We start from the raw sequence: 8,377 nt of genomic DNA, 5'->3' as shown, positions 1-8,377 counted from the left end.
TTGCAAGACCCTCGTGGCTCCTGGGTTTCATGGGCCACAGGGTGGTCCCGGGCCTCTAGAATCTGGTAGCTGAATCTGCTCGCACAAGCTGTCCTGTGGGGATGCGTTTTCCCCTATGTGTCCAGCCCGGGGCCCTGCTCTCTTGGCCTGGCCTCCCGGGTGAGAGGGTGAACCCCAGCTCCCTGGAGCAGACACTCAGAGCCCTGGTGACCGGACTCACGGCTGACGGGGCTGGAGCGGCGGCTGGACACGTGTGGCCAGCCTGGTGGTGTTTGGCCCCGTCTGCAGTTCCAGTTCCAGCTGAGAAAGAGCCTCCCTGTGTTACTTTCTCCTGGTTGTGTAAGGATCCCCGGTGTCATTTGACAGAAATGTAGACGGTGTGTTCTTTCTCTCTTTTCTCCCTGCTTCCTCTCCTCCCTCTCTGCCTCCCTCTCTCCCTGTACCTCTTTCCCTGTTCCGCTCTCCCTCTACCTCTTTCCCACTCCCTCTCTCGCTCTCCCTCTGTCTCTTCCTCTCTCCCTCCCTCTCTCCCTCTCCCTCCCTCTCCCTTTCCTCTCCCTATCTCCCTCTCTCCTCTCTCCCTCTTCCCTCTTCCTCTCCCTCTTCCCTCTGCCTCTTTCCTCTGCCTCTTTCCTCTCCCTCTTCCCTCTCCTCTTTCCCTCTCCTTCTCTCCCTCCCCCTCTCTCCCTCTCCCTCTCTCTCCCCTCTCTCTCCCTCTTCCTCTCTCCCTCTCCCCTGTCTCTGCCTCTCCCTCCGTCTCTCCCTCTGGGAGGGAGTGAGGGAGATGGAGAGATGGAGGGAGCGGGAGAGTTGGAGGGAGAGGGAGAGGGAGAGGGAGAAGAGGGAGGAGAGGGAGGGAGAAGACGTCTCTCCCTCCCTCCCTCCCTCTGCCTCCCTCCCTCTCCTCCCTTTCCCTCTCCCTCCGTCTCTCCGTCTCCCTCACTCCCTCTCAGAGAGGGAGAGACGGAGGGAGAGGCAAAGACAAGGGAGAGGGGGAGAGGGGGAGAGGGGGAGAGGGAGAGAGGGAGGGGGAGAGAGAGGGGGGAGAGAGGGAGAGCTCTCTTCCTCCCTCCTTCTCCCTCTCTCCTCCTTCTCTCCCTCTCTCCCTCACCCTCTCTCCCTCTCCCTCCCTCCATCACTTTCCCTCCTTCTCCCTCTCTCCCTCCCAGAGAGGGAGAGACAGAGGGAGAGGGAGAGGGGGGAGACAGGGACACGGAGAGGGAGGGAGGGAGGGAGGGAGACAGAGAGGGAAGCAGGCACCCTCTCGCCTTCTCCCTCTCCCTACCTCCTTCTCCGACTCCCCCTCTCCTCTCCCTCTGTCTCTCCCTCTCCCTCCCTCCCTCCCTCTAGGAGAGGGAGAGGGAGAGGAAGGGAGGGAGAGAGAGAGAGGGAGGGGAAGGGAGACGGAGAGGGAGAGACGTCTCGCCCTCCTTCCTTCTCCCTCCCTCGCCCTTTCCCTTCCTCTCTCCCTCTCCCTCCCTCTGTCTCACCCTCTCCCTCCCTCTGTCTCTCCCTCCCCCTCCCTCTGTCTCTCCCTCTCCCTCACTCCCTCCCAGAGAGGGAGAGATGGAGGGAGAGGGAGAGACGAGGGAGAGGGGGAGAGGGAGAGAGGGAGGGGGGAGAGAGGGAGAGGGAAGAGGGAGAGTGGGAGAGAGGGAGAGAAGGAGGAGAGAGGGAAAGGGAGGAAGAGACCTCTCTCTTTCTCCCTCTCTCCGTCTCTCCCTCTCTCCCCCTCTCTCTCCCTCTCCCTCTCTCCCTCTTCCCTCTCTGCCTCTTCCCTCTGCTTCTTTCCTCTGCCTCTTTCCTCTCCCTCTTCCCTCTCCTCTTTCCCTCTCCTTCTCTCCCTCCCCTCTCCCTCTGGGAGGGAGTGAGGGAGATGGAGAGATGGAGGGAGCGGGAGAGTTAGACGGAGAGGGAGAAGGAGAGGGAGAAGAGGGAGGAAAGGGAGGGAGGAAACGTCTCTCCCTCCCTCCCTCCCTCTCCTCCCTTTCCCTCTCCCTCCGTCTCTCCGTCTCCCTCACTCCCTCTCAGAGAGGGAGAGACGGAGGGAGAGGCAAAGACAAGGGAGAGGGGGAGAGGGGGAGAGGGAGAGAGGGAGGGGGAGAGAGAGGGGGGAGAGAGGGAGAGCTCTCTTCCTCCCTCCCTCTCCCTCTCCCCTCCTTCTCTCCCTCTCCCTCCCTCCATCACTTTCCCTCCTTCTCCCTCTCCCTCTCTCCCTCCCAGAGAGGGAGAGACAGAGGGAGAGGGAGAGGGGGGAGACAGGGACACGGAGAGGGAGGGAGGGAGGGAGGGAGACAGAGAGGGAAGCAGGCACCCTCTCGCCTTCTCCCTCTCCCTACCTCCTTCTCCGACTCCCCCTCTCCTCTCCCTCTGTCTCTCCCTCTCCCTCCCTCCCTCTAGGAGAGGGAGAGGGAGAGGAAGGGAGGGAGAGGGAGAGAGGGAGGGGGAGGGAGACGGAGAGGGAGAGACGGAGAGACGTCTCACGTCTCGTCCTCCTTCCCTCTCCCTCCCTCGCCCTTTCCCTTCCTCTCTCCCTCTCCCTCCCTCTGTCTCACCCTCTCCCTCCCTCTGTCTCTCCCTCTCCCTCACTCCCTCCCAGAGAGGGAGAGAAGGAGGAGAGAGGGAAAGGGAGGAAGAGACCTCTCTCTCTCTCCCTCTCTCCCCCTCTCTCTCCCTCTCCCTCTCTCCCTCTCCCTTGTCTCTGCCTCTTCGTCTCTCTGTCTCTGGGAGGGAGTGAGGGAGATGGAGAGACGGAGGGAGAGGGAGGAGAGGGAGCGAGGAAGAGGGAGAGAGGGAGGGAGAGAGGGAGAGAGGGATAGAGGGAGGGAGGGAGAGATGTCTTTGTCTTTCCCTCCCTCCATCACTCTCTCCCTCTTCCCCCTCCCTCTCCTGCTCCCTGTCCCTCTCCCTCCCTCTATCCCTCTCTCCCTCTCCCCCTCCCTCTCCTGCTCCCTGTCCCTCTCCCTCCACCTCCTTCCCTCTCTGGAGAGGGAAGGAGGTGGAGGGAGAGGGTGAGGGAGAGGGAGCACGAGAGGGAGAGAGGGAGAGGGAAAGAGGTATAGGAAGAGCGGAACAGGGAAACAGGGACAGGGAAAGGGGGACAGGGAGAGAGGGAGAGGGAAAGAGGGAGAGGGAGAGGGAGAGCAGAGCAGGGAAACAGGGACAGGGAAAGAGGGAGGCAGAGAGGGAGATGGAAACGGGGAAAGGGAGGGGGGACGGATAGAGGGAGAGGGAGAGAGGGACAGGGAAAGAGAGACAGGGATGGAGGGAGGGAGAGAGGGACAGGACAGGGCAAGAGGGACAGGGAGAGAGGGAGGGAGAGAGGGAGGGAGAGAGGCAGAGGGAGAGATGGAGGGAGAGTGAGAGGCAGGGAGGTAGAGGGAGGGAGGGAGGGAGGGAGACAGAGAGGGAGACAGGGAGAAGGGCTGATGGGGGCTCCCTCCCCCTCCCATCCTCTGCCCACTGCTTTCTCTTTTTTCTGCTTCAACAAACACCAGGCGCCTTTCAGATCAGCCCTGAAGTCAACGTTGATGCTTGGGACGGCCTGACCTCCCCGCTGCCTTCCAGCCCAGGACCACAGCTGGGAGATGAAGTCTGCGGGGCCCTGGGGGGGGGGCAGCGGCGGCGGAGGTGGTGGAGGCAGGCACCTCCTCTGACGCCCAATCTCTCCTCGTTTACGAGGCAGCCGCCAGCTCCCCTCCCTGACTCCCCAAGATTTGGGGCCATTTTAATATGTGTCGATAATGCCATGAGCTACTATTTAACTTTTCCACGAGGACCCATCTCCCGAAATGCAGTGGTTTTCAGGCTTGGCTGCACTAGAGAACCCCCAGGGAAAGGAGAGACGTCTGTACCTCCCTCTCTCTCCCTCTCCCTCCGTATCTCCTTCTGGCTCTCTCCCTCTCCTTCTGGGGTGATGCCCGATGAGCTCAGATTCGCAGATGTTCCCCCCATCCCCTCTCTGTGCCTTGCGTGGGGCCTGGGCCTTCTCACTGTGGCCCGGGAACAGCCTCGACATTCAGACATCGGTTCCTGCAAGGACACTTGCGTTTGGTCCATACCGCATGTGGCTGCAGTCTGTGCTTCTCCCGTTTAGCATCTTCAGTAGATGGGGGCTGTGCATGAGCCCTTCATCTTCCCCGCAGACACCACTGGTGCTTGCTCGGCCTCGCGGGTGATGTCCACGGGGGACAGACCTGTGTCCCCACCTTCTTGGGCTGCAGACAGGCCACGTTGGTCCTGTGGTGACTGGGGGCTCCCAGGAGAACCCCACCGCAGACCCAGAGAGGTGGCCCCAGAGAAGGTGGCGTACGCCTGGGGCCAGGCCTCACCAGCCAACCACGGGGCACCTGCAGCAACAGGTCTCTCGCCGTCCAGGGGCTGGGTGTTCGGGCGCCGTGGGGATGAGCTGCTGTCTGCACGGCAGCCAAGTTTGTATTGTTGAGCCTGGGGAGGCCCCTGGGTGGCTCCTGGAGAGCCTGGTCACATTTCTTCCTGCCCTTGGCCTTAGAGCTCATCATGGTTCACGCCGTTTCTGGTTCCAAAAGGACCTGTGTTCATAAAGACCACATGTTAGGACAGCACCAAAGTGTCTAGAAATCCAGGCCAGGAGGAGGAGGGAGGGGGTTTGGCTGTGCCCGCCAGTGGCCTGAGAGCCCTCCCACCCACAGAGACCTGGCCCGGGGCCTGTGGGGAGGGCGTGGCCCACGGTCCCCAGCGCTGGCTGTCTCTGGGTTCCAGGAGAACTGCGCGATCCTCGGGGAGCTGGTAAGGCTGCAGGCTCAGAAGTCCCGCCTGCTGGGATTCAGCACGCGAGCCGACTCTGTGCTGGAGATGAACATGGCCAAGACCAGCCAGGTGGTGGCCACTTTCCTAGGTAACCCCGCCTCCCCGAGTCCCAGTGGGGACGGGGGTCAGGTGGACCTTGACTGGACGTGGTGCTGCCTGAGACCCCACTGTGTCAGCCCTTGGGGGTCGCCTTCCCCAACCCTTCATTCTGCCTCGAGGGGCGTGGGGTGGGGGGCGGCTGGGCGGCTGCCACAGGGACATAGCTGAGCCTCTCCCCTCCGCCCGCAGATGAGCTGGCCCAGAAGCTGAAGCCCCTCGGGGAGCAGGAGCGGCCGTGATCCTGGAGCTAAAGAAGGCTGAGTGCCAGAGGCGGGGCCTGCACTTTGACGGGCCCATCAACGTCTAGGACCTGCGCTACTACATGAACCAGGGGGAGGAGACGCGCTACCACGTGGACCAGTACCTGCTCAATGAGTCCTTCCCCATGCAGGTGGTCACGCGCGGGCGGCTGGGCATCTCCCAGGAGCTGCTGGGGCTGACCTTCGACCTGGAGGAAGGCGCCAACATGCGTCACGAAGATGAAGATGTGAGGCTCTACACGGTCCGGGACGCGGCCTCGGGCAAGGTCATCCATCAGCAAGTTCTACCTGGACCTCTACCCTCGGTGCATGCGTGGGGGAACCTGTCGGCCGTGGGCCGGGGCTCCTCTGTGGTAGCGGGGCCTCACCCGCGTCCCTCCCCAGGGAAGGGAAGTCCGGGCACATGGCCTGCTTTGGCCTGCAGCCGGGCTGCCTGCAGCAGGACGGGAGGCGCCAGATTGCCATCGCGGCCATGGTGGCCAACTTCACCAAGCCTACGCCCAACCCGCCCTCCCTGTTGCAGCATGATGAGCTGGAGACCTACTTCCATGAGTTCTGGCAAGCGATGCACCAGCTCCGCTCCCAGGAGGGTGCGGGCGAGGGGCTGAAGGCAGGGGGCGGGGAGGGCCCGGGCTCTCCCGTGGTCCTCAGGCAGGCCCTCGCCACGGGATTCTTCCGCTGATGTCACCCCGCACGAGGAGACGCTCTCGGTGTCAGTTTCCATCATCAAACCCCACGCACTGGGCGCGTAAACAACGGAAGTGGATGTCCTCGAGACTCTGGAGGCTGGAAGTCCCAGATCAAGGAGTCAGGACTGGTTCCCTGCATGTTAAATACAGGTATTCAAGAGTTGCCTTTAAAAAAGACAAAATAGAAGAAAGGAACGTTGCATGCAAGGCTGGTGAGTGATGAGTGATGAGAACCAGAGGTTAGGCTCTGGGGCCGGGAGCACCACGCCCTGTGAGGCCCTGGGGCTGCTGCCAGTCTCGGTGGAGGCTCAGCAAGTCCCAGTGACTTCCCAATGTGGGGGGGGTCCCCAGCTGAGCGTCTGGGCCCAGGACCCAGTGCTCGTTCAGTCTTCCTGCAGTCAGCCCTTCGTCCTGAGAGCGATGCTCTCACAGACTGCAACCGGAGCGCGTGGGGACACTTTACTGAGCTGTGCAGCCGTCACTACTGCCCTGTTCTGGAACATTTCCCTCACCCCAAAAAGGTCCCTCACGCCCTTAGTTATCATTCCCTCCCCTCCCCTGTCCCTGACAACCAGGAACCCACTCTGACTCTGTGGATCTACCTGTTCTGGACGTTTCCCCTCAGTGGGGTCACACCCTGTGTGTCCTTCTGTGTCTGACTTCTCTCGCTGAGCATCGTGTTCTCAGGGTGCATCCACGTGGCAGCGAGTGGCAGGGCTATACAGCTTTGCGTGGCTGCGGGCCGGAAAAAAGACAAACAAAAAGAAGGGCACGTTGCCTGCGACTCTGGTGACAGCCGGGGATGAGAACCAGAGGGTAGGCTCTGGGGCCGGGAGCGCCGCGCCCTGTGAAGCCCTGGCGCTGCTGCCAGTCTCGGCGGGGCACGGGCAGCGCCGTCCCCCAGGAGCTGCTGGACAAGCTCATCAAGTCCCGGCTGGCCAACCCCCGTGCGGCCGGGCCGAGGGAAAGGAAAGGGGCTCCCGGACCGCCCGGCTGGAAAGCACGGCCTGGACACAGTGCCAGCGCCCCCGTCTCCTTCCTCCCGCCCTCCAGGCCTCTTCAACCTGCGCCAGATCGTCCTGGCCAAGGTGGACCAGGCCCTGCACATGCAGACGCCCTCGGAACCGGCCTAGGACAATGCCCGCCTCTGCCAGGAGATCCTCAGGGTCCCAGCCACGCCAGGTAGCCAAGCACACGCCGGGCCCACCTTAGCGGTCGGTTGGCGGCTACTGCCCAGTTCAAGAGGATCCTCTGGTGGTGTGTGAAGGGGGACCGACTGACGGGCTCTGGTCGAGGCCCGCTGACCTCTGGCCTCTTCCTGCCTGGGTTCCTGGGCTGGTCCCTCCAGCTGTGGCGCGCGGAGTCCGAGGGTGGGCTGGGCCTATCTGCACGTGCTTTCTGGAGAGCCTGGAAGAGGCAGGAGAGGGCTTCATACCCCGGACGGAACGCGTCGACGAGGTTTGCCCGTGCGTGTCGGTGCAGAGACGCAGTTCACTCCCTCGTGAGCGCTTTAACCCGCGCTCTCCCCGTGCTGGAGGGCGAGCCCTGACTCATCCCTCGGAGCCTCGGGCAGCTGTCCCTGTAAGAGGCTTAGGGGTGAACCCTCGTGAGCTTCAGCAGAAAGTCGGCAAAGATTGAATTGTGTCCCTCCACTGAGTTGCCAGCAAGGTCCCCATTTTCTAGAAGTGTTGGGCCAATACTCCCTCTAGTGGCAGGGGACTCAGACAGGGCTGCTTTGAGGCCCCAAGCTCTGGGCTCTGGGGAAGGGGCACGGAGCGGCCAGGGGGCCGGGCAGGAGCCTCTCCGCGTGTGTCCCAGGGACCCACCTGCCTGCGACTTTCGGCCACCTGGCAGGAAGCTACGACGCCCAGTCCTATGGCTACCTGTGCAGCGAGGTGTACTCCGCGGACACGGTCCACACACTCGTTTCAAGCAGGAGGGCGTCCTGAGTGGCAAGGTGAGAGGCCGGCCTGCCGTGCAGACCAACACGGAGGTCCTTGGCCTGGGCCTAGATGCTTGTGCCGCCCGCCTGGGCCTGCCAGGCTCTGAGGGCCCTGCCCAGAACCCCCTGCTCCCCTGCCCTTTGTTGAGTCACAGCAGAGGTGGCCACACCCACACCCTCTGTGAAGGGGGTGCTCCACCCTCCTGCAGCCCCGCCCCCTCTCCTCAGGTTGCCATGGACTACAGAAGCTGCATTCTGAGGCCAGGGGGCTCCGAGGATGCCAAGGGCATGGTGAAGCTCTTCCTGGGTTGTGACCCCATGCAGGACGCCTTCCTCCTGAGCAAAGGGCTGCAGGTTGAGGGCTGCAAGCCGCCGGCCTGCTGACGGCACGGGGTTTTGCCCCCCCGGGCGGGCCGGGTGCCTTAGCGCCCCGTCGGGGCGGGGGAGGGGCCGTGTGTCCTCCCAGCCCCCGAGTCCCCGGCGGCCGGCCTAGGCCAAAAGTCTCCACCTGGAAGTGTCTGGAAAGCCTGGCATCAAGGCTCCCCCTTGTTGCACTAATGCAATCCCTTCCTGGGGAGCTTTCCTGGTAACAAAACGGT

The 8,377-nt window shown here is 63.0% G+C and overlaps 1 pseudogene across 1 annotated transcript; it reads left to right on the top strand.

Moving 5' to 3' along the window:
- Positions 1 to 4,734: 4,734 nt before the first annotated feature.
- Positions 4,735 to 8,162, top strand: LOC309622212 (thimet oligopeptidase-like; annotated as a pseudogene). The gene is made up of 7 exons: positions 4,735 to 4,876; positions 5,077 to 5,452; positions 5,532 to 5,727; positions 6,726 to 6,783; positions 6,890 to 7,018; positions 7,655 to 7,793; positions 8,007 to 8,162. The product of its transcript is annotated as a thimet oligopeptidase-like (transcript).
- Positions 8,163 to 8,377: the final 215 nt, after the last annotated feature.

The sequence above is a fragment of the Balaenoptera borealis genome (assembly GCF_965194805.1).
Source record: "Balaenoptera borealis genome assembly, contig: HAP1_SCAFFOLD_1846, whole genome shotgun sequence".
NCBI lineage: Eukaryota > Metazoa > Chordata > Mammalia > Artiodactyla > Balaenopteridae > Balaenoptera > Balaenoptera borealis.
The sequence above is the reverse complement of the archived record's forward strand: the minus strand, read 5'-3'. Positions and strand labels throughout refer to the sequence as shown.